We start from the raw sequence: 26,924 nt of genomic DNA on the forward strand, positions 1-26,924 counted from the left end.
GAAGGAAGGAAGGAAGGAAGGAAGGAAGGAAGGAAGGAAGGAAGGAACGTACTCAAATGACTGTCGATTTCTCATCCAAAACCATGGTGGCCAAAGACAAAGACAGTGAAACCCCATCTTTAGAATGCTGGAAGAAAAAAAAAACAACTAACCACCCAAAATTTTATATCCAGAAAAAATATTCTTTAGGAGTGAAAGCAAAATAAAGATATTTTCAGGTGATGGAAAACCAAGAGACTTCTTTTCCAGGAGACCTGCTCTTAAAGAAATACTAATGGAAGTTTTTCAGCCTGCAGGGAAGCTGTACTAGAGGAAAAGTTAAAACTTGAGGAACAAAAGAAGAGCAGGAGAGATAATAAATATCTAATAGATTTCCCTTGATAAAAATATACACACACAAACATAAATCTCATGACATGGGTAATTACAAACTCTGGCAATATTTTAGATTTATTTCCTTCAAGTCTTTTTTTGTCTGTGAATAAGCATTTCTCTCTTTTTCTTTTTTGGTGTTTCTCTCTCTGTCTCTTTCTTCCTTTCACGTGGACATTTCATAACATATTTAAATATTCCTTTTTGTTAGGATTTGAGGTTGTTTCAGGTTATGCATGGACTGAAGTGAAACTACAGTCTTTGGCAGCTTTTCTGACAATTTCTTTTTTGGAGAAAGAATTACTGAATTAAAAGAGAGTGGACATTTTTAATGCTTTGATACTATTTGTCAAATTACCCACCCTCCCTCCCTTCTTTTTTTCTTTCCTTCCTTACCTCCCTCCTTTCTTCCTCCCTTTTTCTTTCAACTAAGATTATATAATATATAGTTTTATAATCTTTATTTATTCACACTATATTGTGAGCATTTTCCTGTTTTGTTAAAAAGTCAATAATTGAAAAAAAATTTAAGTTGATAATGGTACTATGGTCATTTTTTTTAAAAGGACATAATTACATATTTATGGATGGAATGATATATCTGGCATTTACTTAAAATACTCAGGGATAGGTGGCTATTAATAAAACAGTATTGACCATGAATTGATAATTATTGATGCTAGATAATGGATACATGGTGGTTCATTATTACTACTTTCTATAGTTTTCTATGTAAGTGCAATTTTTTTATTTTAAAACTTTATCTGAGTGTGGTGGTGTGTGCTTGTAGTCCTAACTGCTTGGGAGGCTGAGGAGGGAGGATGGCCTGAGCCCAGGAGCTCAAGGTTGCAGTGAGCTATCACTGTGCCACTGTAGTCCAGCCTGGGTGACAGAGTGAGACCTGGTCTCTAAAAATAAGTAAGTGAATAAATGTTTTAAAAGTAAAAACTGTAAGAAATTTTTATGAATGTTATTTTTAATTATTTAATCATAACCCATTGTGGCCGGGTGCGGTGGCTCACGCCTGTTATCCCAGCACTTTAGGGGGCTGAGGCGGGTGGATCATGAGGTCAGGAGTTCAAGAGCAGCCTGGCCAAGATGCTGAAACCCCATTTCTACTAAAAATACAACAATTAGCCAGGTGTGGTGGTGGACACCTGTAATCTCAGCTACTCAGGAGGCTGAGGCAGGAGAATCGCTTGAACCCGGGAAGCGTAGGTTGTGGTGAGCCAAGATCGCGCCACTGCACTCCAGCCTGGGCAACAGAATGAGACTCTGTCTTAAAAAAATAAATAAATAAAATAAATCATAACTCATTGTGTGGATATTTCATAACATATTTAACTTGTCCTCTTTAGTTGGGAATTGAGGTTATTTCAGGCTATGCATGGCTGACATAAAACTACAGTCTTTGCTTCTCTGAGTATTTCCTGTTTTTGAGATGGAATTACTGGGTTAAAAGAGAATGGTCGTTTTTAATGCTTTGATATATTTAATCAAATTGTCCTTCAGAGAAGACATTCAATGTTATTTTTCCGTGAGTTATTTAAAAGTGAGTTTGTCCGCTGTATTGTAATTTTTTAGTCTATTAATTTGGTGGGGGAAAGTGTATGTTATTATTTTAATGTGAATTTCTTTTATTTCCAGTGACATTGAATCCCCAGCCTGTCCCTGAATTGGTTCCCACCTGATTAGGGAGGAGGCAGAGAGAAGAGTAGAAAAAAAAATATTTATTTATTTATTTATTTTTTGAGATGGAGTCTCGCTTTGTCACCCAGGCTGGAGTGAGTGGTGTGATCTCGACTCACTGCAAGCTCCACCTCCCAGGTTCAAGTGATTCTTTTGTCTCAGCCTCCTGAGTAGCTGGGATTACAGGCATATGCCACCATGTCCGGCTAATTTTTGCATTTTTAGTAGGGACAGGGTTTCACCATGTTGGCCAGGCTAGTCTCAAACTCCTAACCTCAAGTGATCCACCCACCTCGGCCTTCCAAAGTGCTGGGGTTACAGGTGTGAATCCCTGTCCCTGGCGAAAAAGGATTTATTTTGTCTTCCTCGTTCTTCACTTTGAAGATGAGAGGCAAACACAGACAGATCCCGGATTCAAATCCTGGTTCTACAACTTACTAGTTACTGATTTTGTACCTTTATTTTTCTGACCTTCAGATTTTTTACTGAAGAAATCAGGGCAGTCATATTGGCCTCCCATGAACTGTGAAGTAATAGACATTTATAGAGAAAATGCCTGGGGTGCAATGGTCAATCTGAAAATGGTAGCTTTTGTTGTCCTTGGGAAGCTGAGGCTCAGGGTGTGAAACAACCTCCTGCTCTTTTTCAGAGGTGGCAAGGAACTCAGAGCTGGGTTCCTTCACACAGGGAAGGCCCCTTGCAGGAATTGCTGCTGGTACCTGTGTCATTGCTTCTTCACCGTTTATTCTTCCAGCCTCCTGGCTCAGTCTTTCATTCCCTGCTGGGCATGAAGGCAGCTATCACAGGCCAGGAAAGTCATGTTAAGGGATTGGTTCTTAGGTAACTAATTCAAATTGCTAATGGTATTTATTTGATTCAGTGGAAATGCACCTTGCAGTGTTTGATTCAGAGGACTGGTTCGAATTTCAGGAGGGTTTGTTTGACATTGTCTCCTCTTTCTCTTCGGAGCAGGATTCAGACCTGGAACGCTATCTTTCCAGGGCAGCCTAGCCAAGCTATGGTCTCTGCCTCAATTTATTGCCCTTTCCCCAGGCCTCACATCTTCCTTCCCACTCACTCTGCCCAGGCTCAGGTCCTCTATGTTAGTCGTGCTCTTGCTACACACCTGCCACTTCTTTCAGAAGGTTGAGAGCAGCCGAAACAGAAACGGGAACTGTGGCTCTCAATAAACTGTCTGCTCGCAGAGCAAGAAAGAAGCGGGAGTGCTTTGTCTGTATGTACTGCATTTATTTATTTATTTATTTATTTATTTATTTATTTATTTATTTATTTATTTATTTTGAGACAGAGTCCCGCTCTGTCGCCTAGGCTGGAGTGCAGTGGCATGATCTCGTTCACTGCAAACTCCGCCTCCCAGCTTCAAGCGATTCTCCTGCCTCAGCCTCTTGAGTAGCTGGGACTACAGGCGCCCACCACCACACCCGGCTAATTTTTGTATTTTTAGTACAGATGGGGTTTCAATGTTGGTCAGGCTGGTCTTGGACTACTGACCTCGTGATCCGCCCGCTTCGGCCTCCCAAAGTGCGGGGATTACAGATGTGAGCCACCTCTCCTGGCCACACTTTTTAGGTTATTTCAACACCAGGCAAATAGTCTTCCCGGGCCCAGGCTCACAGATGAGGCCAGAAAACCCCACCATACTCTCTCAGCCCTGAGCAGGGGTGCTGCCGATCGGGCACAGGGGCATTTCTTCTGAAATGAAGACTGGGTGCCAGGCCATAGGGCTGCCAGCCTGCCCGTGGTTTCTCTCTGGGACCATCTGACTGATTTCCTGTTTCCTTCCCTGAGCACATTCAGTGCAAGAGGTCTAAGCATGAGGGTGGGAGGTGCGGTGAGTTTGGCCTGTTTTCCAAATGGAGGGAAAATCTAGGGAAGTCAGCAGGCTTCATTGTGAGGCATGGGGTCTACCAGCGTTTCCTATTTCAGGCCATGAGCACCTGCTCTGTGGAAATGAAAGCAAATCTTTACCAGGCAGGGGCTGCAGAGGGCTGGCAGGGGTGAGGTGGAAGGGCTCAGGGAAAATTTAACAATGTTGTGTTTTCATCTTGGTGATCACACAAAATGATTCTGTACCAGTCACGATGACTTCAATTCATAATGGAGGAGACCTTTAGTGTCTCAAGTGTTTCTCGAACACTGTTCTTTTTCCTCTTTAAAATGGGAGCGTACTTCATCTGTGAGCCTTATTTCCTGTGGCTCTACAGAAGTGATGAAATAACAGCACTTTCTGGAGAGACTTAAAATAACAAACATTTCCTCTGAACAGTTTAAAGGCTTCTCCAATCTATTACTTCCCCTGTGCTTTCCCTTAACTGTGAAATAGGGACTATTAAGCCCTTTTTTTCACATGAGGAAACAGAGACTCAGAGAGGATAAGTGGCTTTTCTGAGGACACACAGTGATTTGGTTGGCGAGTTAGAGGACCTCGCATTTGTGCCCCAGTTTCAGGCTTTTTCTATTAGCTCAGTCTTCACAGTGACACCCCCTTGACCCTGCCTCCCACGAGAGTCCCACGTTCCTATTCTCTTTGCTGTGGAGCAGTGTTTGAAATAGCTAACACTCAAAGTGGCAACTATTGTTTTGTTTTCTTTTTGTTTTTGAGACAGGGTCTCCCTCTGTCACCCAGGCTGAAGTGCAGTGATGCAATCTCAGCTCACTGTGACTTCCACCTCCTGGGTTCAAACGATTCTCGTGCCTCAGCCTCCTGAGTAGCTGGGATTACAGACGTGTGCCCCACGCCTGACTAATTTTTGTATTTTTAATAGAGACAGGGTTTCACCATGTTGGCCAGGCTGGTCTTGAACTCCTGACCTCAGGTGGTCTGCCCACCTTGGCCTCCCAATGTGCTGGGATGACAGGCATGAGCCACTGCGCCCGGTCGCAAATATTGGTTTTGTTGAGATGAACGTCAAGGTCTCGTGCTTAGCCAAAGATAAATACTGATTCATGACACTCCCAAAAACTTCATCTCATCCTTGAAAATGAAGACTTTCCACACCCAAGAGCAGTCAAGCTGGGCTCCAGCCTTCTGTCCCTCCTCCCCTGCTTCCTGGCAGGTACAGGTTTACCAGATCCCAGTTATTAAGCACCTGGCATGTGCCGGGCACTGCACAATCCTTACTTCTAACCCTCACTGCAGTCCTGTGAAGCAGGTGGTTTTGCACACATTTTACAGATAAGGAAACTAAGACCCCAACTATCATGTAATTTGCCTAAAATTGCATGCTGATTAATAATAAGGCTGGGATCCGAATCTAGATTTGTCTGACTCCAAGGCTTGGTGCAAATGAAATTTAGCACCATTCCTCCAAACTGAGCCTTGTCTTAGGGTCTTTCACCTTCTCAGTCTTGGTCCTTGGTCCCCTTTAGTTTTTTCTGGGCCCACCCTTTTGAGCTCAGTTATCACAGTTATCAGCCTGTTGACTGAATTGATTGACCTGGATGGATGTGGTCAAAACAGGCAAGTTCACAGCTCTGCCTTTCCCAGGCCAGCACTAGGGTGAGGTGCAGGGAGGGCGGGAAGCCCAGGGGCAGCTCTCTTCCTTCTGCGGGCCTCCTTCTTACGTCTCCATCCTCCTAGGTCACATTCTGTGCTTGGTCAGCATGCAGGAGTTGGGACTGTTTTGAGGACTTGCTTTCGGGTTGTGGGGAGAGTACTGCACTGTCATGATAGCAATACATTCCTGGGCAAGTCATCTGGCCTCTCCCAGCTGCGGTTCCTTCATCTATAAAATGTTGACACAGTGTGTCAGAATGTTGATGTTCACCAGTGATTTTTCCTGAGATCTTTGCCAATTCTCAAATCAACATCCTTATGGTCATTGTTGGCAGGATCTCACTTATTGCATACAGTAGTCTAAGAGGAGGCATTTTGTTCTTGCTTGACAGAAGACAAAATCACACACATGCCACCAGAGCACATAATTCCCCCTTATACTGTAGATGCAATCAAGCAAAGTTGAAAATCTAAGTGATTTCTGTTCCTTATTGATTCCACAAATAAAAGGCAGCAGGGATTTCTAAATCTGTTAAAGGCAATTCATCACTGAGTGTAAACCCTCCCTAACATGGGCTAGCAAGTTTGTTTCTCTGGGAGCCACAATTCACAAGCCAGCAGTTATTTCTGTCACTTCCTAATACATGGAGGGTACAGCATCCCCCGCACACGAGGTTCCAGCCTGAGTGTGAGCTCTCTTCCATACGAAAGGACTGGCCCCTGTGAGCTTCTTACTGTACACACTTCATAATTACTCCTTAGCAGACTTAGGCTGTTTCATGTCTAGGACCTTTGGAGTTATTCTCAAAAGTGAAAATCCCAAATGTTGATTCTGTAAATGCGAAGGGTCAACTGTAATATTAACAATGATCCAGGGCTGCTGGAGGATTCAGTGAGATAAAATGCTAAGTGTCCAGCATCCTAAGTGTGCTCTGGGCTTGGGACCTTCCTCATTCACTGAAATCCTTTGCTTTCAGGGTTAGGTGGGCATGGCTGTGACTGAAAGAGTCACAGGTCAAACAAGGTGATCATCTTAGTACAGGCATTAAGAGTGCTGTCTTTCCTGGGTGCAGCAGCTCATGCCTGTAATCCCAGCACTTTGGGAGGCTGAGGTGGGCAGACTGCTTGAACCCAGGGGTTCAAGACAGCCTGGGCAATGTCATGAAACCCTGTTTCTACAAAAATTTACAAAAATTAGCTGAGTGTCGTGGTGCGTGCCTGGAGTCCCAGCTACTTGGGAGGCTGAGGTGGGAGGATCCATGGAGCCTGGGAGGTTGAGGCTGCAGTGAGCTGTGATTGAGCCACTGCATTCCACCCTGGGTGACACAATGACAGTTTGTCTCAGGAAATTAAAAAAAAAAAAAAAAGAATACAGTCCTGGATTCAGACAGTTCTGGGTTTAAACCTTGGCCCTGCCATTTACTAGCAGAAGTCCTTTAACTTCTTTGAGATTCAGGCTTCTTATCTGTGAGATGGAAACGGTAACACGGTGCTGACCTTGGAGGGCTGTGGTGAGACTGAATGAGCTGTCGGATGTCCCGGGCTGGCACAGTGCCTGGCACGTGGGAACCCCCCAGGAGGCAATCATAGTCACTTTTCCCCTTCCTTTCTTTCTGTACAGAGCCACAGACCCGGCGGGTGCTTCATGCTTGTTGATGATTTCAGTTCCTGTCTAAAACCATTTTCTTGTTTACAAACTAACCGTCTTCCGCCCCAACACACACCACAAGCCCCCGCAGTGGATGCCAGCCAGACATTCTCCTCATCAAGCGCCACTTGCCTATCCTGTGCTTGGCAGTGCTAAAAAGGAGACAGAGAAGGGATATAATCTTATTTTTCTGACTGGAAGAATAAGATTCCCACACGCAGCACCTGGAGAAGCGGGCGGGAGTGCAGGAGAGTGTGTGCGCCTGTCAGGAGTGTGAGTAGAAGTCGACAGTGGTGGCAGACTCCTCACTGGAGAGTCTAGAAGCTTCCTCCAGGGACATGGGCTGGAGCAGGGGCTGCCTTTGGGGACCTAAAGTGAAGGGAAACAGTAATGCGGGGAGGCAGTTCAGGGTTGAGATGAACCCATCATTGAGTGATGACTTCTGTGGATCTGTCCCCCAAAGAAAAATGTCCAAACATTGGTGAGCGTGCTCCATTAAGCACCCAGAAAGTGCAGATATAAAATGTTCTTCTTGTGTGGTAAGGAGGGAAGCAAATGTGAAAACCCCCGGAGAACCAGCCCCTGCCTCCCAGGAGGCAATGACATGGGCCTAGAGCAGAAGTTGAGTTCTGGCCTTCACCGGGGATTGCTCAGAGGGTAGCAGCCCCTCTGCCCAAGAGATTGATCTGCAGCCATGTTGCTGCCTCTTCATTTAGTGACCAAAGACAAGACAAGATCACCACGTGGGGAGGAGAGAGAAGGGAAAGGCCCACCTCGATGCAATGGCGATTAGCTCTTTCTCCAGCAGTACTAACTCACCTTGACCTGCTAATCAATGTGAATTCTTCAGAGGATGCGATCCCCTTTGAATCCAGGAGAAGAGCTGATAACAGTGTAGCCTGAAATTCCTGGGGCCCTGGATTGAAGCTGTGGCCCTGCCACTTCCTCAGTAACTCGGGGCTGTTATTGGGCAGCAGACTTCCTAGGTTGTGGAGGAGTCTGGGTTAAATGGGGACTTTAAATGCTTGAGCCATGTGTTGACTCATTAACTATGTCTACCCTAGGCTGAACTGGTGTTCCCCGTCCTTTCCCAGGAAAGGCCTGGCCTCTCTCCCATTCTGCCCAAGGTCACCCTCTGTGAACTTTTACATTCTTCCTAACTATTTTGATGTTTGTTGGTCCAGATCCATTAAATCAGAAGCTACTGAGGATAATATCAGGCATCTACATTTTTAAAATGCTTCCTAGATGATATTGATGCCCAGGCAAGATAGAACTACAATGTTCTAAGTGGTTCTCTTCACCTATACCACTCACCTTCATGGCTATGAGATTAGGGGTGGGAGGGCAGGGGAGGGTTACACCAAGGGCCTTGAAGCTCTCAGGACAGACTTGAACAACCTTTTTCTCCTCTATGTTCCCTTCCCCTTTCTCTTTGTAGGGGGCCCATTTGGCCTTGGACGGATTCTAGCAAAGATGTCAGTTTGTTAAGACGAGAGAGGTAAACAGTTGTTGCCTTGGTGACTTTAAGGAGAGGTAGTTGCACTTCAGTGACTCTGGCAATTAGAAAATGTCAAGGAACACTGGCTCAGACTTCCTCCTGCCCAGATTAATAACACAAAAACTACAATGGACATGGATGGGAAGAACGGCCGCCTGGCACGATCCCCAGCCCTGGAATTCTGGGAGGACACGACTAAGAAAACATTATTAGACATTGTCCTCACTAAAGAGACAGTTAAAGTGGAGTTTGAAAAGGTCGTCAGATCCACGTTAGTAGGATTTCAGAGAAAATCCTTATCTTTGGTATTTTAGTAGAAATCATTCCTGGTTTGTTGCCATTTGGTTCTCCTTTGCAATTTAGCATGTGAGAATTCCGGGCAGCCTGATTCCTTGCCCATCTTTGACAGCTCTGCTGCTGTGTCCTGGGGGAGGCAGGTTTCTGACGTAATTGCTGCTCTGCCTTTGCCTGGTGAGTGCTGAGATGGAGAGGCAGGCTGGTATCTGTTTGATCTGGTAGTCCAGGAAAATCGTAGTTTTACATTGTTTTTCTCCTGATTTCTAAACATGTGAAACCAGATTCTTCTGGAGAAACATAGAATGCCTTAATTTTGCCTAGTTGGGGGCTGTTGGGGTAGTTTTTCTAAGCACTCTTTTGTGTCTAGCCAACCAGTAGAACCTGATTTTTGGGGAGGTGAGTTAGCCAGGGTTCTCTTGAGGGACAAAACGAATAGGATAGATGTATTGATAAAGGGGAGTTTATTAAGGAGTATTGACTCATGCGATCACTAGGTGAGGTCCCACCCAGTCCGTCTGCAGGCTGAGGAGCAGGGAAGCCAGTCTGAGTCCCACAGCTGGAGAACCTGGAGTCTGATATTTGAGGGCGGAGGACGGGAGAAAGATGTAGGCCGGGAGGCTAAGCAAGTCTAGTCTTTTCACGTTCTTCTGTCTGCTTTTTATTCTGGCCAAGCTGGCAGCAGATTAGATGGTGCCCACCCAGATTAAGGGTAGACCTGCCTTTCCCAGCCCACTGACTCAAATGTTAATCTCGTTTGGCAACACCCTCACAGACACACCCAGGATCAATACTTTGCATCCTTCAATCCAATCAAGTTGACACTCATTAGCCATCACAGGGGGTATGCTAAGCAAGAATTGTGTCTATGGCTGTAATCACAAAGTTATGATTGTATTGGAGTAAGCTCCACAAACCGGAGTCCCTTGTCCAGGGTCTTCAGAGATCCACCAGACACTGAGTATCTCAGAAAGCTGGATGGGGGAAGCATGTTCACCACAGCAAACCTGCGCAGCCAAGAAAATCAAGTTTCTTTGTTTTATGCTAAACTTTTATCAACCGACTGTGGTAGTCGTGGCAATCTCATGCTGTTCAGAACCTCTGATTGGCAACAGTATCTTTGTTCCTTTGATAACAAATAAGAACTCAAATTTTAAATTAAAGTTAGTTGACAACATCTTTCAAATTCTTGGAATCATGTAGGGGGAAACAAAATACAAGAGGATATGATTTGATGTGGAAGAATTTAGGAGCTCTTGGCTTTGCTTAAATTAGGGTGTGCTTCTTCTGTTTCACTGGGATTGTGAAATGTTGGGATGAGGAGATATGAAAACTCTATAGCTGAATATGCTAATGATGGTTTTAGACCCTAGAAATAAATATTCAGGAAGTCTCTACTGAGGAGCTCTGTAGGGTAATGCTAGCTGCTAGAGCAAATAAACTCAAGTCTTAACCATCGTGGCCCAGAAGTGATATGTGTTATTTTTACTCACATTTCTTTACCAGTAACTAGTAAAATGATCCCATCTATATGCTGTGTGTGTTTGTGTGTGTGTAAAATGCAACCCCTCTCCGGGCAGTAATTTACAGCACTAATTCTATATGGCAGAAGGAGCAAACTTTTGGTGGGGCAGCCAGCTATCCCTGATATGAGGAAAGAGAAAGGGGGTCAGAGCATTAAGTGGCAGCTCAGGTGACACACATTAAGAATCCAAGCTCTTAGAGAAATGGGAGTCCTTCATAGGAGAGGGTTTCTGGTGGCCAGGACACATGGAGCCCCTCTCGGAGGCACTGTGGCTAGTGCAGGTGCCCTCTGGAGGCAACAGGGTGTCAAGCACTCTAAGTCTAAGAGCGGCAAGTTTGGGTTCTAAGGTCCGGATGACGGTGAGGTTTGCTCCCGGAAGATTAAGGAGATGAAGAGCAGGGCAGAGTAAACAGGTGTCACCAGAAGGTCAATGCAGTGATTAGCAACTGTAGTTGAAGTGATAAAGCAGAGAGGCTCGCAGTAGCCCTTGGAAGGGCCTGAGTAGAGGGACATAGGATGAAGAGCATGACCAGTTTGTCAGAATAATCTGGTCAGCCGGGTGTGGTGGCTCATGCCTGTAATCCCAGCACTTTGAGAGGCTGAGGCAGGTGGATCACGAGGTCAGGAATTCAAGACCAGCCTGGCCAAGATTGTGAAACCCCGTCTCTACTAAAAATACAAAAATTAGCTGGGCGTGGTGGCGGGCACCTGTAATCCCAGCTACTCGGAAGGCTGAGGCAGAGAATTGCTTGAACCCAGGAGGTGGAGGTTGCAGTGAGCCGAGATCACGCCACTGCACTCCAGCCTGGCAACAGAGCGAGACTCTGTCTCAAAAAAAAAAAAAAAAAAGAATAATCTGGCCACATGCTCGTTTGACCATTTACAGTGACATCTTGTGCAAATGACTGAAACTCTCTGAGTTTCAATTTCTTTATTTAAAAAAGGATTGTTAATACTCCACCCCACAGATGGTGGTAAGGATTAAATTTGGTAACATCTATAAGATGTTAGCACGCAGTAAGAGCTCAGGCCGTGGGACCCTGGGCCATTCTCACCCGGATAGTTGCAAAGGTCTTCTTTTTGACTTTTGGGACCTGCTGCTTATCACAGTTGATTCTGAGGACAGCATCCGGTGATGCCTTTCTTTTTTTTTTTTTTTTTTTTTTTTGAGGGGGGGGGGTCCCCTTTTGTCCCTCAGGCTGGGGTGCAGTGGCCGGATCTCAGCTCACTGCAAGCTCCGCCTCCCGGGTTTACACCATTCTCCTGCCTCAGCCTCCCGAGTAGCTGGGACTACAGGCGCCTGCCACCTCGCCCGGCTAGTTTTTTGTATTTTTTGGTGGAGACGGGGTTTCACCAGGTTAGCCAGGATGGTCTCGATCTCCTGACCTCGTGATCCGCCCGTCTCGGCCTCCCAAAGTGCTAGGATTTCAGGCTTGAGGCACCGCGCCCGGCCCCCAGTGATGCCTTTCAAACACATATCAGCAACGTCTTAATCAGATGAAAGCCCAAATCCCTACACTTGTGTAAGGCGCCACGTCATCTGGCTGCCCCCTATAGGTATTTTGCTGTTCCCTCTACCTGCAACCCTCTTTTCTCAGAGGTCTGCACGGTTGCCTCCCTCATCTCTGTGAAGAGAAAAACCAAATTCTGTAAAATATTTTAAAGAAGTTTGTCCTGAGGCAATATGAGTTATTGCAGCCTAGAAAAATCACAAACTCAAGAAGCCTTGAGTAAGTGGTCCTGAGGCAGGCGGGCCACAGTGTGGTTTTATACATTTTAGGGAGACAGGTATTACAGGCAAAGATGGAAATCAATACGTGGAAGGTAACTATTAGTTCTGCCCAAAAAATGTGAGACATCTCAAAGTGGGGGAGGGGGTGTGGTATTAGGATATATGTTTTTTTTTGTTTGTGTGTTTGTTTTTGAGATGGAGTCTCGCTCTGTCACCCAGGCTGGAGTGCAATGGCGTGATCTCTGCTCACTGCAGCTTCTGCCTCCCAGGTTCAAGTGATTCTTCTCCTGCCTCAGCCTCCTGAGTAGCTGGATTACAGGTGCATGCCACCACACCCGGCTAATTTTTGTATTTTTAGTAGAGATGGGGTTTCACCATGTTGGCCTCAGGCCTCCCAGAGTGCTGGGATTACAGGCGTGAGCCACCGTGCCCTGTCTATGTATTGGTTTTCATACATGGTTCCTGGCACATACCCCCATAGCCCTTGCTACAGTCTTGCTAGAATGTTGGGCTTTTTAGACTTCAGGGACAGACCTTAAGTAACCATCTCTCTCCTGCCGTCCTTTCACCTGCCCCAAGGCAGGATTCTAATGTTTTTTGGCCTGACTGTGGGCCTTACGACCCTCCCATGAGGCCGGGCATGGTGGCTCACGCCTGTAATCCCAGCACTTTGGGAGGCCGACGTGGGTGGATCACCTGAAGTCAGGAGTTCGAGACCAGCCTGACCAACATGGTGAAACCCCATCTCTACTAAAAATAGAAAAATTAGCCTGGTGTGATGGCGCACGCCTGTAATCCCAGCTACTCGGGAGGCTGAGGCTGGAAGAATTGCTTGAACCCAGGAGGCAGAGGTTGCAGTGAATCGAGATGGTGCCACTGCACTGAAACTTGGGCAACAGAGCGAGACTCTGTCTAAAAAAAAAAAAAAAAAGACCTTCCCATGAGAGGTTCCTACCCTATGCCCTGCCCTGGGGAAAGGAATGCTGACGTCAAGAAGCTTCTATAAAAACCCAAGAGGACAGGGTTGAGTGAGATTTCTGATAGCTTAACAGGAGCAGGTTCCTGGAGGGTCGCACAACCAGGAAGGGCGTGGAAGCTCTGCATCCCTTCTCCCACACCTTGCTCTACACATCTCTTCATCTGTATCCTCTGCAGCATCCTTTATAATAAACCACTAAATGTAAGTAGGTGTTCCCCTGAGTTCTGTGAGCCTCTCCAGCAAATTAATTGAACCCACAGAGAGGAGAACCCCAGTGGAAGCTGGTTGGTCAGAAGTTCTGGAGGCCTGGAGCTTGTGACTGGTGGAGGGGGGATGCCTTGGACACTAAGCCCTCAGTCTGTGGGATCTGACACTATTTCCAGGTAGATAGTGTCGGAGCTGAATTAGAGGACACCACGCTGGTGTCGCTGCTTGGTGTTGGGAGGACCCCCACACATATGGTCACGTAAGTCGACTTCTGTGTTGATTGTGGTGTGAGAGCAGAGGAAAGATGGCTAGAGAGAGTTTTCCCTCCACAGGGACTTGGGGGGTTGAGGGTTAGGAGAGGGCTGAGGGGCCTTACAAGTCTTAAGTGTGTTTTAGGGATTCCTTAGCTAATAGTAGCTGAGAGAGTTAAGTTATTGTCTAGTGACTTGAAGTCAGTAGGAAGGAATGCCTGAGTAAGATAAGAAGGTTGTGGGGGCCAAGGTCCTTGGTTGGGGGGTTGGAGCCTCATAGATAGCAGCCCTCAGGGTGAATAGATAGTGATTGTCTCTTCTCAGACCTTTAAGTGTCTGACTCTCAGTTAATCTCTCCTAGATCTGGGAAAAGCCTAGCAAGGGAAGAGGCATTAATATTGATTCTCTGGAGATGCCTGTTTCCCCCACCAAAGATGACTTTGCAGTCCGAAGGGCCGTCTGGCAGCCTTTTCCAAATATGTCAAAGAAATGTATTTTGGCGTAAAGTATTTTAATTTCCTTCAGAGTCTGCTGTCATGTGATACCAGAGTCAGGTTGGAAAGTAAGCTACATTTTACTGGGTTCATTAAAAAACCCATTTAATGAAACTGTATTGTTTGTAGGGTATGACTTAATCTTTGCCTTTCATGGCCTTAGGTATTGTGTATAGTTTGGTATCTTATTGCCACAAAGCGTCTGTTTTGTCAGTCTTATAATCTCTATTTTACCTTAATGCTGGTCACTTGTGCCTAAACCCCAAAAGGGAGGGGTATGATGAGGGTGTAGCCTCCTTTTGGTCGTGGCTGGGAATTCAGTTTTTCCGGTTTCTCCGGGGTGCCCGTGGCCAAAAAGGAGTCCATTCAGTTGGTTGGTGGGGGGCTTAGGATTTTAGTTTTGGTTTACACCTCCTTCCAACCCTCGCTCAAATGTCTTCTTCTCGGTGAGGCTTCCTCTGATCATCTGATTTAAATCTCCACCTCACCCACCCCAAGCTGTCCCTACCTCTCTTCCCTACTCTAATTGTCTGCACATCAGTTATCTCCTTGCAAAGCACCAGGGATTTATGTTGTTTGACTCTTTATTTATCCTCACTGTAAGGTGAGTGCTGGAGGCGTTAGGGATTTCTGGCTGGTTTCTTTACTGCTGTGCTACAGTCTGGTTCGCAGTAGGCGATCAGCATTTGTTGAATGAATGAACCTATCGTATGAGTATTGGTGTAAGTTTTCTCACAGGCCCTGCAGCCCCGCGAAGTAGAGGAACTCAATCTTCCCTGTTCATTTCCTCACCTCCAACTCCCTTAGACTACCAGGACTTAGATCCTTTTGGATATATAGATATAGATATAGATATAGATATAGATATAGATATATACACTTGTTTTGCTTGTTTGTTTGTTTTTTTGAGACAGAGTCTTGCTCTGTCGCTTGGGCTGGAGTACAGCGGTGTGATCTCACCTCACTGCAACCTCTGCCTCCTGGGTTCAAGTGATTCTCCTGCCTCAGCCTCCTGAGTAGCTGGGACTACGGGCGCACGCCGCCATACCCAGCTAATTTTTTTGTATTTTTAGTAGAGATGGGGTTTCACTGTGTTAGCTAGGATGGTCTCCATCTCCTGACCTCATGATCTGCCTGCCTCAGCCTCCCAAGGTGCTGGGATTACAGGCATGAACCACCACACCCAGCCTACATGTTTTTTATATATACACACACACACTCTATATATACACACTTATACATATATGTTTTACATATATACACACATTTTTATATATATACATATATACACACACAGATACTCTGTCTATATACACACATATATGTACATACATACATATGTGTGTGTGTATATATATATATAGAGAGAGAGAGAGAGAGTATATGTGTATGTATTAAAAAAAAAAAACCTGGGAGAACCATTGAATTTGAAGCCACCAAATCTCAACAAGCCTTGGAATCTAACACTCAGTGTAAGGAAACACAGAGCAGAGAGGAGAACATTAAACATGACCCTGAGGAAGCCGTGGGCCAGGCTCAGAACAGAAGCCACTCCACAGGAGAAATGACTTCGTTTTCTCAACAAATATCTGCCATGGGAAAAGAAGAAGTAAGGGAGTGAGGAACTTTTCTAAGATAAGAGAGAATTGAAAATGGCACATCATCCAAACAAAATGTCCCGTCCTTGTTTGGATCCTCTTTTGAGCAGGTTAGTGTAAAAGACAGTATTGAGACAACTGGTAAAAATTTAAAAGTGGATTGGATATTAGGTGATAATGGCATTGTCGTCATATTGAATTATTATTTATATTCATATATTCTCTGGCAGAACGTGGTGCGTGTGTGTGTTTGTGTATCTGTGTGTGTGTGTCTGTGTGTGTTTCTTTTTCTTTTTTTTTTTTTTGAGACGGAGTCTGGCTCTGTCGCCCAGGCTGGAGTGCAGTGGCCAGATCTCAGCTCACTGCAAGCTCCGCCTCCTGGGTTTATGCCATTCTCCTGCCTCAGCCTCCTGAGTAGCTGGGACTACAGGCGCCCGCCACCTCGTCCGGCTAGTTTTTTGTATTTTTTAGTGGAGACGGGGTTTCACCGTGTTAGCCAGGATGGTCTCGATCTCCTGACCTTGTGATCCGCCCGTCTTGGCCTCCCAAAGTGCTGGGATTACAGGCTTGAGCCACCGCGCCCGGCCAAGCAGTCTGTGTGTGTTTCATAGTGAAGAGAATCTCAGGGTCTACATTCTCAATTCTCCCAGGGGGGATACGTAGGTAATTCTGGATGCCATGGGAGTTAGTTAATGCATTGCATACAATGGAGGTCTTAGAGGACATTAAGGCTTAATTTTTTTTGGATCCGCAGTTGGGAAGAGCTGGTAGCAGGAAACTGATACAAAGTCTGGCGTTTGCTTTAAATTACTCCAGGAAAAAACAAAGCAGTGTAGTAAAGATTAGGAGGTGAGACAGTTCCTCTTTTTGAGGAGGTGACGAGCCCACTTTCTTTTTTCTCTGCCTCTCTGTAGCATGGGGGAGTGGTGCAGTGTAGGGATGTGGAGGAAAGAGTGGGTGGCTGGGGAGGGGTGAAGTGTTTTTTCAACTCTCTGTATAGGCCCTTCCTGCGCTCTCGTCTGCTTAACGCTGATTTACCAAGCGGAGTGCAGATTGCGTGGTAAGCGTGTGGGAGATGCCTACTGGGGCTGGGGCGTGTAGTGGGGAATGGGCATTATACAGAAAGGGAATTCATGGGGCATGAAAGGCCTACTTTTTGCCAGGCACCTGTCAAATAGGAAGGCAAATATTTCTACGAATACATGTCTGTCTGTCTGTCTGTCTGTGCGTGGGGTACAAGGTTGAAGACAGTAGCAAATGGCTCATGATTTCCCTTTGCCATGGCTGCGTCAGTCTGGAGTTCAGAGCTCTCCTAATCAGTTCCGAGTGGTTCGCTCTGGTCAGCGACCGCAGCGTGACCTCATGGTGGGGACACAACACCCCCCAACAAAGTTCTGATCTCCAGGCTCTTAGAAAACCTCAGGGGAAATGTACTCAGGGACATGTTCTGAGGACTTCATTATCAGTGCTGCCTGGCTGGGAAACGATGTGATCTCTGACCCTTGGCAGGAGTGAAAGCCCCTTATCTTCAGGTCTCTGCTCTGGGCAGGATCTCCCCATCCCCGCCATGAGCCTTGCAGGGGGGCCTATCCTCAGGTAAATACTTGCAAACGGTCACAGCCTCTCAGGCACTGCGCGCCCCTCATGGCTTCCTTTCTTTCACTCTCTTCTCAGATTCACCAGCTACAAGTCGGTTTCTTGTTGCATATCACGCTTCTGACCTTTGCTGCGCTTTTGAGCAAAATAGTGACTTGTCACAAATGTTTTGACAAATGGTTAATGTTTTGACCCATGTTGGTTCCCACTTGATAGAGCTCAGTGGGTAGGAGCTGGGGTGTTGGAGCCAGACAGCCTGGGCACGCTCCTCTGGGGACTCTGTGAAGCGCATGGTGATAGCAGTCCTTGCCTTGGGCACTGTTCTTGCTGCAGGAGTTAAATGAGCTTCACCAAATTACAGGACCTTTACTGCCTGTAAATTACTTAGTACATAGTAAAAGCTCATTCATTATTAGCTAAAATAAAGTGATAAAAAGCTATCATTAAATTGTCAGCGCAGCCCTGCCGAGGCAACCTTTTAAGTATTGTTATCCTTCAGATGAAGACACAAGGTTCACAGAAATTGACTAACTGGCCTAAGATAACTCACAGTACAAAAGCCAGGATTCAATCTAGGTTTTTGAGACTAGAGCTTGAGTGAACTGTTTCTCCAAAGCCAAGGCTTCTCAAACTATTGGTGGTGAAGAACCAAATTTTTTCCCCAATTCCTCTCACATCAGTAGTTTTGTGAGATATGATAAAAATGGAGCCGGGTGTGGTGGCTCACGCCTGTAATCCCAGCGCTTTGGGAGTCTGAGGCCGGTGGATCACGAGGTCAGGAGATCGAGACCATCCTGGCTAACACGGTGAAACCCTGTCTCTACTAAAAACGCAAAAACAAAATTAGCCAGGCATGGTGGCGGGTGCCTGTAGTCCCAGCTACTCGGGAGGCTGAGGCGGAAGAATGGCGTGAACCCGGGAGGTAGAGCTTGCAGTGAGCCGAGATCGCACCACTGTACCCCAGCCTGGGCGACAGAGCGAATCTCTGTCTCTAAGTAAATAAATAAATAAATAAGAATGGATTCCAGAATCATGAAGTGAGAAAAAGGACATTTGAAATACAAGCATTAAAAAAAAAAAAAAAAAAAAATTGATAACAGGCATAAAATTACTCTTTAAAATTACTGTAAAAGTCACTTACACTCCATTTCTGTGCTCAACTCATCTTGGCTTGAAAAGCCTTCTCAGCCTAGCACTTGTCTGCAGATCTCGCTTTCAGCAGCACTGTTCTCAGCTACCTGTTTCTCACCACTTGCTTGAGAATTAATTACCTGGGGTGCTTATTAAATGCAGTTTTCCAACTTCCCTGCAATATTCCCCCAACCTCCCAGACTAATTGGATCAGAATGATTGAGATAGAATTCAGGAACCTGCATTTTAACAAGTGATTTTAATAATTTGAATGTGCTCTGAGAATCATTGTGTTCCGCAGTGTTGCCTCCTCTCTACAGATAATAGATAAGAGGGTAAATAGTGAAGGGAGTGCAGTGTTTTATTCCAGCCCCCCTTCTTGCCTGCCCCTTCTTTTCTCAAAAAAAAAAAAAAAAAAAAAAAAAAAAATGTTCAAAGGCTTCCTTTCTGTAGAAGCTCACTGACAGAACCTACTTTCCGGGCTCAGCCCAGTTCAACAAACAGGTATTGAGTGCAAACTGCAGGAGGCTGGGTAGTTGAAGAGCTGACCACAAGATGCTCACAAGTAGTAGAGAGCGAGTGTAGGTAGAAAAAGGGCAGACCTAGGACATTTCTATGCATAAGGTGGGGCAGAAGAGGAGGAGCCAGCAACGAGACCAGCAAGGCATTACCGGTAAGGCGGAGGAAAACCAGGAGAAGTGTAGGTTTTGGAAGCTAGGTGAAGAATATGCATTAAGGAAGAGGAAGTGACGGACTGCTGATGAGCTGAATAAGATGAAGACTGAGCATTGGCCATTTGGTTAGCAATGTGGAGATCGTGGAGGTCCTTGTGACTGACAAGATCAGGTTCACGGAGACAGGGGAGGCCTGGTTGGAGTGGGTTCAAGTGAGACTAGGAAGATGGCTATTGCAAACAAGCCTAGTCTCCTAGAAAGACAAGTCTTTCAAGGAGTTTTACTGTAAAGGAAAGAGAAATAAGGCATTTTAAAGAAGAGAAATGAGGTCAAGAGATTTAGGGTCAGGGCAGCAAAAGGGAGTTTATTTAGAACTCTGCAATGAATGACTCAATATGTGACTTCTGTAAAGTCGTGTATCTTTTAGTTAATTCCTTGAGTAAAACAGAAATAATTGTCTATCGTGACTTTTTTCTTCAGGCTCTTTAAGTCTCCCCACTCCCAGACTATATCATTGTCTAAGAAGAAAGGAGTTTGAAAATCAGTCTTGTTACGTAGCTTAATTTGAATACATCCAAAAAATGACATTGCATTTTTTTTCATATTTGCTGAATCTATTTTTTGGCTGGAGTATTTTAAAGTAGATTTTTAAAGTAGATTTCATCTCTTACTACTTCACATGCACAGGACTTTTTCTTTATATAACCACAATACTTTTATATACCTAACAAAACTAACAATAATTTCTTAATATCAGATGACAACCAATCTATGTTCAGATATCCCCATTTGTCCCCAAGGTGAATCAAACCAAGATTCAGACAAGGTATACATATTACATTTTATTATATCTGTGAAGCCATTTGTGTGTGTGTGTGTGTGTGTGTGTGTGAGCAACCTGGCTGTATATTTCACCTGGGTGCAGGCGGGCTGAGTCCGTTTGTTTTTTATCCCATTTACCTGTTGATGAAACCAGTTCAGTTGTCCCATAGGAAGTCTTACCTTCTGGATTTTTCTGATAATTTTCCTATGGTGCTATTTAACTTGTTCTTTCTTCTGTATTTCCTAAAAACTGGAATTGTGTATGAAGGCTTGATAATATACAGATTAAACATTTTGGGCAAGAATTTTTCATAGGTGGTTAGCAGGGCATGGTGGTGCGTGCCTGTGATCCCAGCTACTCGGGAGGCTGAGGCAGGAGAATAGCTTGAACCTGGGAGGCAGAGATTGCGGTGAGTGGAGATTGAGCCACTGTACTCCAGCCTGGGTGACAAAGCAAGACTTGTCTCTTAAAAAAAAAAAAAAAAAAAAAAAGAATTTTTTCATAGGTGCTTCATATCACGTCACATCAAAAGGCACACACTGTCTAGACGTCTCACTGTTAATGATGCTAAAGGGCTGATCAGGATCACGTGGTGGCTGCTTGACTCAAGAGAGGTGTTTTGATTTTGCTTTTTAAGAGCAGCAGTGTGTCTATATGTTGATGGGAGTAATCTTTGACAGAAGGATACTTATCAATAAAAAAAAGGGGGAGAAAGGCCAGGCGTGGTGGCTCAAGCCTGTAATCCCAGCACTTTGGGAGGCCGAGAAGGGTGGATCGCGAAGTCAGGAGATCGAGACCATCCTGGCTAACATGGTGAAACCCTGTCTCTACTAAAAAATACAAAAAACTAGCCGGGCAAGGTGGCGGGTGCCTGTGGTCCCAGCTGCTCGGGAGGCTGAGGCAGGAGAATGGCATAAACCCGGGAGGCGGAGCTTGCAGTGAGCTGAGATCCGGCCACTACACTCCAGCCTGGGTGGCAGAGCAGGACTCCGTCTCAAGAAAAAAAAAGGGAGAGGTTTTCTAGAACAACTTTCTTAAGTAAACAATAATGTGTAGGATCTAGTGGACAAGCGTTGGTTATTGCCGTTCATTGATAGTGACGAGGCATATGGACATAAATGCAGATAAAGGGGGCTCATGTTAGGGGGTTTGAGGAAGTTCTAATCTGGCAGCTTTTGCTTTCTCCATGAACGAGTAGCAAATTCATCACAGGAGATTGAGATTGAAAGGAGGAAGTCAGGTAGCGGCGGAGTGCCAGATGAATTGTCTGGAAAAGTAGCATGTGATTTCTGAGAAGCATTAAGGACCTCCCGGCAGTTAGTGATCATGAACTTGAAGCGAGATCAGTAGGCATTGTTGTGCAATTTTCTCTAGCCGTGCTCAGTGGCATGTTTGCCCGTGTGGAGCAGAACAGAGGGTTGGATTTAACTGGGATTGGGTTTTAGCCAATCATGTGTGATCAAAGAGGGCAAGGGACTCCTTATAATGATTTGGACCATGGAATTTAAGCTGTGTAGGAAGGGAAGTAAGAATATGGGGAAACTGAGGGACAGTGACAGATGGAAGGATTAGCCACAGAAGCTTGTTGGAGTCGGGGTACTAGTTGGAACAAGCTGCATAGACAGGAGTGGTAATTGGAGATGGGATGCCTGAACTCAGGATTATGAAAGGTATTTTTGGGAAATAACAAGATCAGAGATACGACCCTGGGAGTGAGTGGCCATGGTCACAATCACTAGGGTAGAGGAGATCAAAGGACTGTGAGGCCAGAGGACTAGAACATCCTATAGATGGGTATTAATATCACAAGGAGTTATGATAGAAACAGTGTTGGAGCTAAAATATTCAGGCAATGAAGCACAGTGTTTTGGGTTGGGGAGAAGATGGCTGCAGCCAGTAAGTGGGGTCATAGGTAGTGGTGTCTGCACAGGGTCTCTGTGAGGATGACATGCGTTGATGCACGTGATGCTCTTCACTTTGAGGCTGACAAACAGCATGTGTTCAACAAGTGTTAGAGGTTCTCCATCTGAGTCTATGTGGCTCCAGTGAGTAGAGCTTAAAACACTGGCTTTATAGTTATTCATTTTTTATTTTATTTTTGAGACAGAGTCTTGCTCTGTTGCTCAGGCTGGATTGCAGTGGCACAATCTCAGCTCACTGCAACCTCCGCCTCCCGGGTTCAAGCAATCCTCCTGCCTCAGCCTCCCAAGTAGCTGGGATTACAGGCACCCACCACCACACCCAGCTAGTTTTTGTATTTTTAGGAAAGATGGGGTTTCACCATGTTGGCCAGGCTGATCTCGAACTTCTAACCTCAAGTGATCTGCCTGCCTCGGCCTCCCAAAGTGCTGGGATTACAGGTGTGAGCCCCCATGCCCGGCTGCAACACTGGATTTATTTTTACAGGGAAGTTGATTTTCCTTAACTTTAAGATATTTCTTTTTCTTTTTTTTTTTGAGACAGAGTCTCGCTCTGCCGCCCAGGCTGGAGTGCAGTGGCCGGATCTCAGCTCACTGCAAGCTCCGCCTCCCGGGTTTACGCCATTCTCCTGCCTCAGCCTCCCGAGTAGCTGGGACCACAGGCGCCCGCCACCTCGCCGGGCTAGTTTTTTGTATTTTTTAGTAGAGACAGGGTTTCACCGTGTTAGCCAGGATGGTCTCGATCTCCTGATCTCGTGATCCACCGCCTCGGCCTCCCAAAGTGCTGGGATTACAGGCTTGAGCCACCGCGCCCAACTTTAAGATATTTCTAAGAGGCAGAGCTGCTTGCACAGTAGTGTGTGGTCTGGAGTGGTAGTAAATTCCGTAAATTCCCTGTCATTCAGTGTATCCAACAGGCAAAATGAACATTTGCAATGATGGTGCCGTCAAGGAGATTCTGGCAACTGAAGGTGATGGGTAGGTAGGTGGGCGGGAGGGAGTGACTCTAGCAATTGAAGGCAGTGGACAGTGGGGAGGGATGGTGTCAGGAGCTAGCTTCATTACTGCATTCAAACATGACTGAGCATTTCCTAGTTGTGATCCAGGAGCTCTCAATCTGGTTAGGACAGATCCGCAAACAGATAAATGTCACATTGATGAGGGGAAGAATAGGCACCATGGAGTGATGCTGATCATCTCTGTGAGGCCAAGGAAGGCTTAGGAGGCAAGGAGCAGTTAAGCTGGTGTTGGAAGCTGAGTGGAAACAGCCCCATGGGAACAGCATGGGAAACAACACTAAGCTGAAGAACTTCTTGTGCAGAGCTGCAAAGGTATGAGTGTCCAACATTTAGAGTGCCATTCCACTTAATCTGGGCAAATTACTTATCTTCCCTGTCTCAGTTTCCCTGTTTGTAAAAATGGAGGTAGTAATGGTATCCACAGAGGAAGGGACGGTGGCTGTTGTAATCCCTTTGAGTGGATTATCTTTGTTTTTGAGACGGAGTCTCACTCTGTCGCCCAGGCTGCAGTGCAATGGTGCCACCTCAGCTCACTGCAACCTCCACCTCCCGGGTTCAAGTGATTCTCCTACATCAGTCTCCCGAGTAGCTAAGATTACAGGCACCCGCCACCACACCCAGCTAATTTTGTATTTTTAATAGAGACGGGGTTTCACCATATTGGCCAGGCTGATCACAAACTCCTGACCTCAAGTCATCCACCTGCCTCGGCCTCCCAAAGTGCTGGGATTACAGGCATGAGCCACAGTACCCGGCCGAGTGGATGAACTTACTTGATTCTGTAAGTCACACTATGAGGTAGGACTTGTTGTTATTACTGTTTCTATTTTACAGATAAAGATGTCTTAAATCTTGAGTCTTAAGGGGTTGAGTAACTTGCTCAAAGTCAGGTACCTGGTGAAAGGCAGTTTGGGCTCTTGTCTTGATAAATCTGATTCCAAAGCTTGTATTGTTCATCCCAAGGCTATAGTCAGTGCTTGGCACATAGCTAGTGCTAAATAAATGATAGTTGGTATTGCCAGGATTGCTAAAGTTTCTCACTCAGATTGTTGAGGGTTCTGTTATCACTTCTACAGCTGCTTAAAGATCTGTAGTGCTGCTATCTCATCAGCAGCAGGGACTAGTTTTGGAAAGCCCTCGTCACCTATGATAAATCTAGATAAGTTGCACCACTTTTATTTCAATTGGTTGATTTTTGAGAATCTAAAGTGGAGAGTGATTTTTATCTTCTTAGAGGGCAAGGTGTTTTGAGCAGATGCAGTTGATGTGAGGGAGGAAGAGCTGGGGTTGATGCACTTTTCTGGTATCTGTGGGCCATATCAAACAAAAAGTTTCATGTCCTGCCTGCCTGCTGGAGGATGGCAGCAAACCAGCATTCACAGGCAGGAGGCGTCATCCAAAAGTCTGGTGACTGCTTGCAGTGTTTTCTACATGGGGCTAAGAAAGAGCCTCTTCCATGAGTGATGCTGGGAGTAAGAGCTGTCAACGCGTCACCCATTTATTCATTCAACAAATGCATACTGAGAGCTTATTACGTGCCACACATTCATCTAGTGTCTAGAGATACCCCTGGAAAGAATAGAGAAGAAGGTTGACAAGATTCCTGTTTCTGAAGCTTATATTTTTAGTGGAAGGAGACAGACTAATAAAATACTAAATGAATGCCTACATAATTACAAATACTCATGCCACAAAGGAAATTCATGCCATGAAAATGTCAGAGGGATAACTCAGAGAAATTTTCTGACTCTTCCAAGGATGCTGCCCAGAAAACCGTTCTTTGACTTGATGAGGAGAGCCCCACATGTTTTGAGGCAGGGCAGAGCGGCACCTCTCACTTTTTCCCTGGTAGTCATACCTAGGGCTTGCCTGCCTGCCTGCCTCCTGGTCATGAAGAGCTGGGGTTCTCCCAACTTGAACTCCTAGCCTTCAACAGAGGATTTTCTCTTGGTTCATGGGGTGAAGTCAAGTATGTCCATATGGCTTCCTCTTAGTTCTGTTAATGCTAGATCTCCTAGGACAGGCCTTGAAGCCGGGTTAATATTGTGCAGCAAGTTGATACACAAGGTCGAAGTGTATTTTTAGTATTGCTCCCAACAGTTTTGCCTTAATTATTCAAGTAACATAATACAAATAATAAAGGAAGTTGGCCAGGCATGGGGGCTCATGCCTGTAATCCTAGCACTTTAGGAGGCCGAGGTGGGTGGAACACCTGAGGTCAGGGGTTCAAGACCAGCCTGGCCAACATGGTGAAACGCCGTCTCTACTAAAAACAAAAATTAGTTGGGTGTGGTGGCGGGTGCCTATATTACCCAGATACTGGGGAGGCTGAGGCAGGAGAATCGCGTGAACCTGGGGAGCGGAGCTTGCAGTGAGCTGAGATTCCACCACTTCTGCCTGGGCGACAGAGAGAGACTCCATCTCAAAAACAAAGAAGAAAATAACAAAGGAAGTCAAACTGATGAAAATTAATCTTTCACCAGTTTACCGTCAATGGTATTCAAGTCTCAACCATTTACATATTTTCTAGACAGTTGGACATACATACCTTTTAGTCACCATCTGAGTACACAGATAACATTTTCTGTTATGCTTTTTTCATTATAAGATTTTAAGTATTTTCTTCCCTATTACTATATAAATTCATACACAATTGTATAAATTATTTCAGGTGGCTATACCATGGTTTTCTCATTTCCTTATTGCTGGATGCTTAGTTGTTAACAGATTTTCACCTTGATAAATAAGTTTGACATTAAAAATTTTTATTTTTGGCAGTGTTATTAGGAAAGTTTATAGTGCTTAACACTTACTTCAAAAAGAAAGATCTCAAAATAACAACCTAATATTGCACCCAGAGGAACTGGAAAAAATATTTACCCCAAAGCTGGCAGAAAAAGAAAAAAATAACCAAAATCAGAGCAAAACTGAACAAAATTGAGACACAAAAATTCATACAAAGAATCAACGAAACCAAAAGTTGGTTCTTTGAAAGAATAAACAAGTTTGGTAAACTATTAGCTAGATTAACAAAGAAGAAAAGAGAGAAGATATAAATAATCACAATCAGAAATGACAAATATGACATTACAACTAATCCCACAGAAATATGAAAGATCTTTGGAGACTAGCATTAATACCTCTGTTCACACAAAGTAGAAAATGTAGTAGAAATGGACACCTTCCTGGAAACTCACACTCTTTCAAGATTGAATCAAGAAGAAATTGAAACCTGAACATACCAATTATCAAGTTCTGAAATTGAGTCAGTAATAAAAAACTTACCAATCAAAAAAAGCCCTGGACCAGATAAATTCATAGCCAAATTCTATCAGACGTACGAGAAAGAGCTGGTACCAGTCCTCCTGAAACTATTCCAAAAAAGTGAGGCAGACAGATCCCTATCTGACTCATTCTATGAAGCCAGCATTACCCTGATACCAAAACCTGGCAAAGACACAGTAAAAAAAGAAAACCACAGGCCCATATCCCTGATGAAAACAGATGTGAAAATCCTCAACAAAATACTAGCAAACCGAATCCAGCAGGACATCAAAAGTTATCTCACTGTGATCAAGTAGGCTTCATTCCTGAGATGGAAGGTTGGTTCTACATAGACACATTAATAAATGTGATTCACCTCATAAACAGAATTAAAAACAAAAGCCATATGATCATCTCAATAGATGCAGAAAAAGATTTTGATAAAATTCAAAATCCCTTCATTATAAGAGCCTTCAAGAAACTAGGCATCAAAGGCACATACCTCAAAATAATAAGAATAATCTGTAACACACCCACAGTCAATATCATACTGAATGGGTAAAAACTGGAAGCATTCTCCCTGAGAACTGAAACAAGGAATGCCCACTCTCACCACTTCTATTCGGCATAGTATTGGAAGTGCTGTCCAGAGCAATCAAGCAAGAGAAAGAAGTAAAAGGCATCCAAACAG

The 26,924-nt window shown here is 45.0% G+C and overlaps 1 protein-coding gene across 11 annotated transcripts in view; it reads left to right on the plus strand.

Annotated features, from left to right (window-relative positions):
* The window catches only part of ST6GAL1 (ST6 beta-galactoside alpha-2,6-sialyltransferase 1), a 149,904-nt gene that overhangs the window by 80,146 nt on the left and 42,834 nt on the right, over positions 1–26,924 (plus strand). Inside the window, exon 1 of one of the 11 annotated variants that reach the window (XM_023214711.3) lies at positions 13,294–13,458. The exons of 8 other annotated variants lie outside the window; for them this stretch is intronic. The gene's annotated coding sequence lies outside the window, so the exon portion shown is untranslated. Of the gene's footprint in view, positions 1–13,293; positions 13,459–15,630; positions 15,918–16,370; positions 16,868–26,924 lie in introns of those variants that run through there. 2 more of the 11 variants (XM_026455666.2, XM_023214713.3) reach the window with 2 other exon arrangements.

This window comes from Piliocolobus tephrosceles, chromosome 2 (genome assembly GCF_002776525.5).
Source record: "Piliocolobus tephrosceles isolate RC106 chromosome 2, ASM277652v3, whole genome shotgun sequence".
Classification (NCBI taxonomy): Eukaryota; Metazoa; Chordata; class Mammalia; order Primates; family Cercopithecidae; genus Piliocolobus; species Piliocolobus tephrosceles.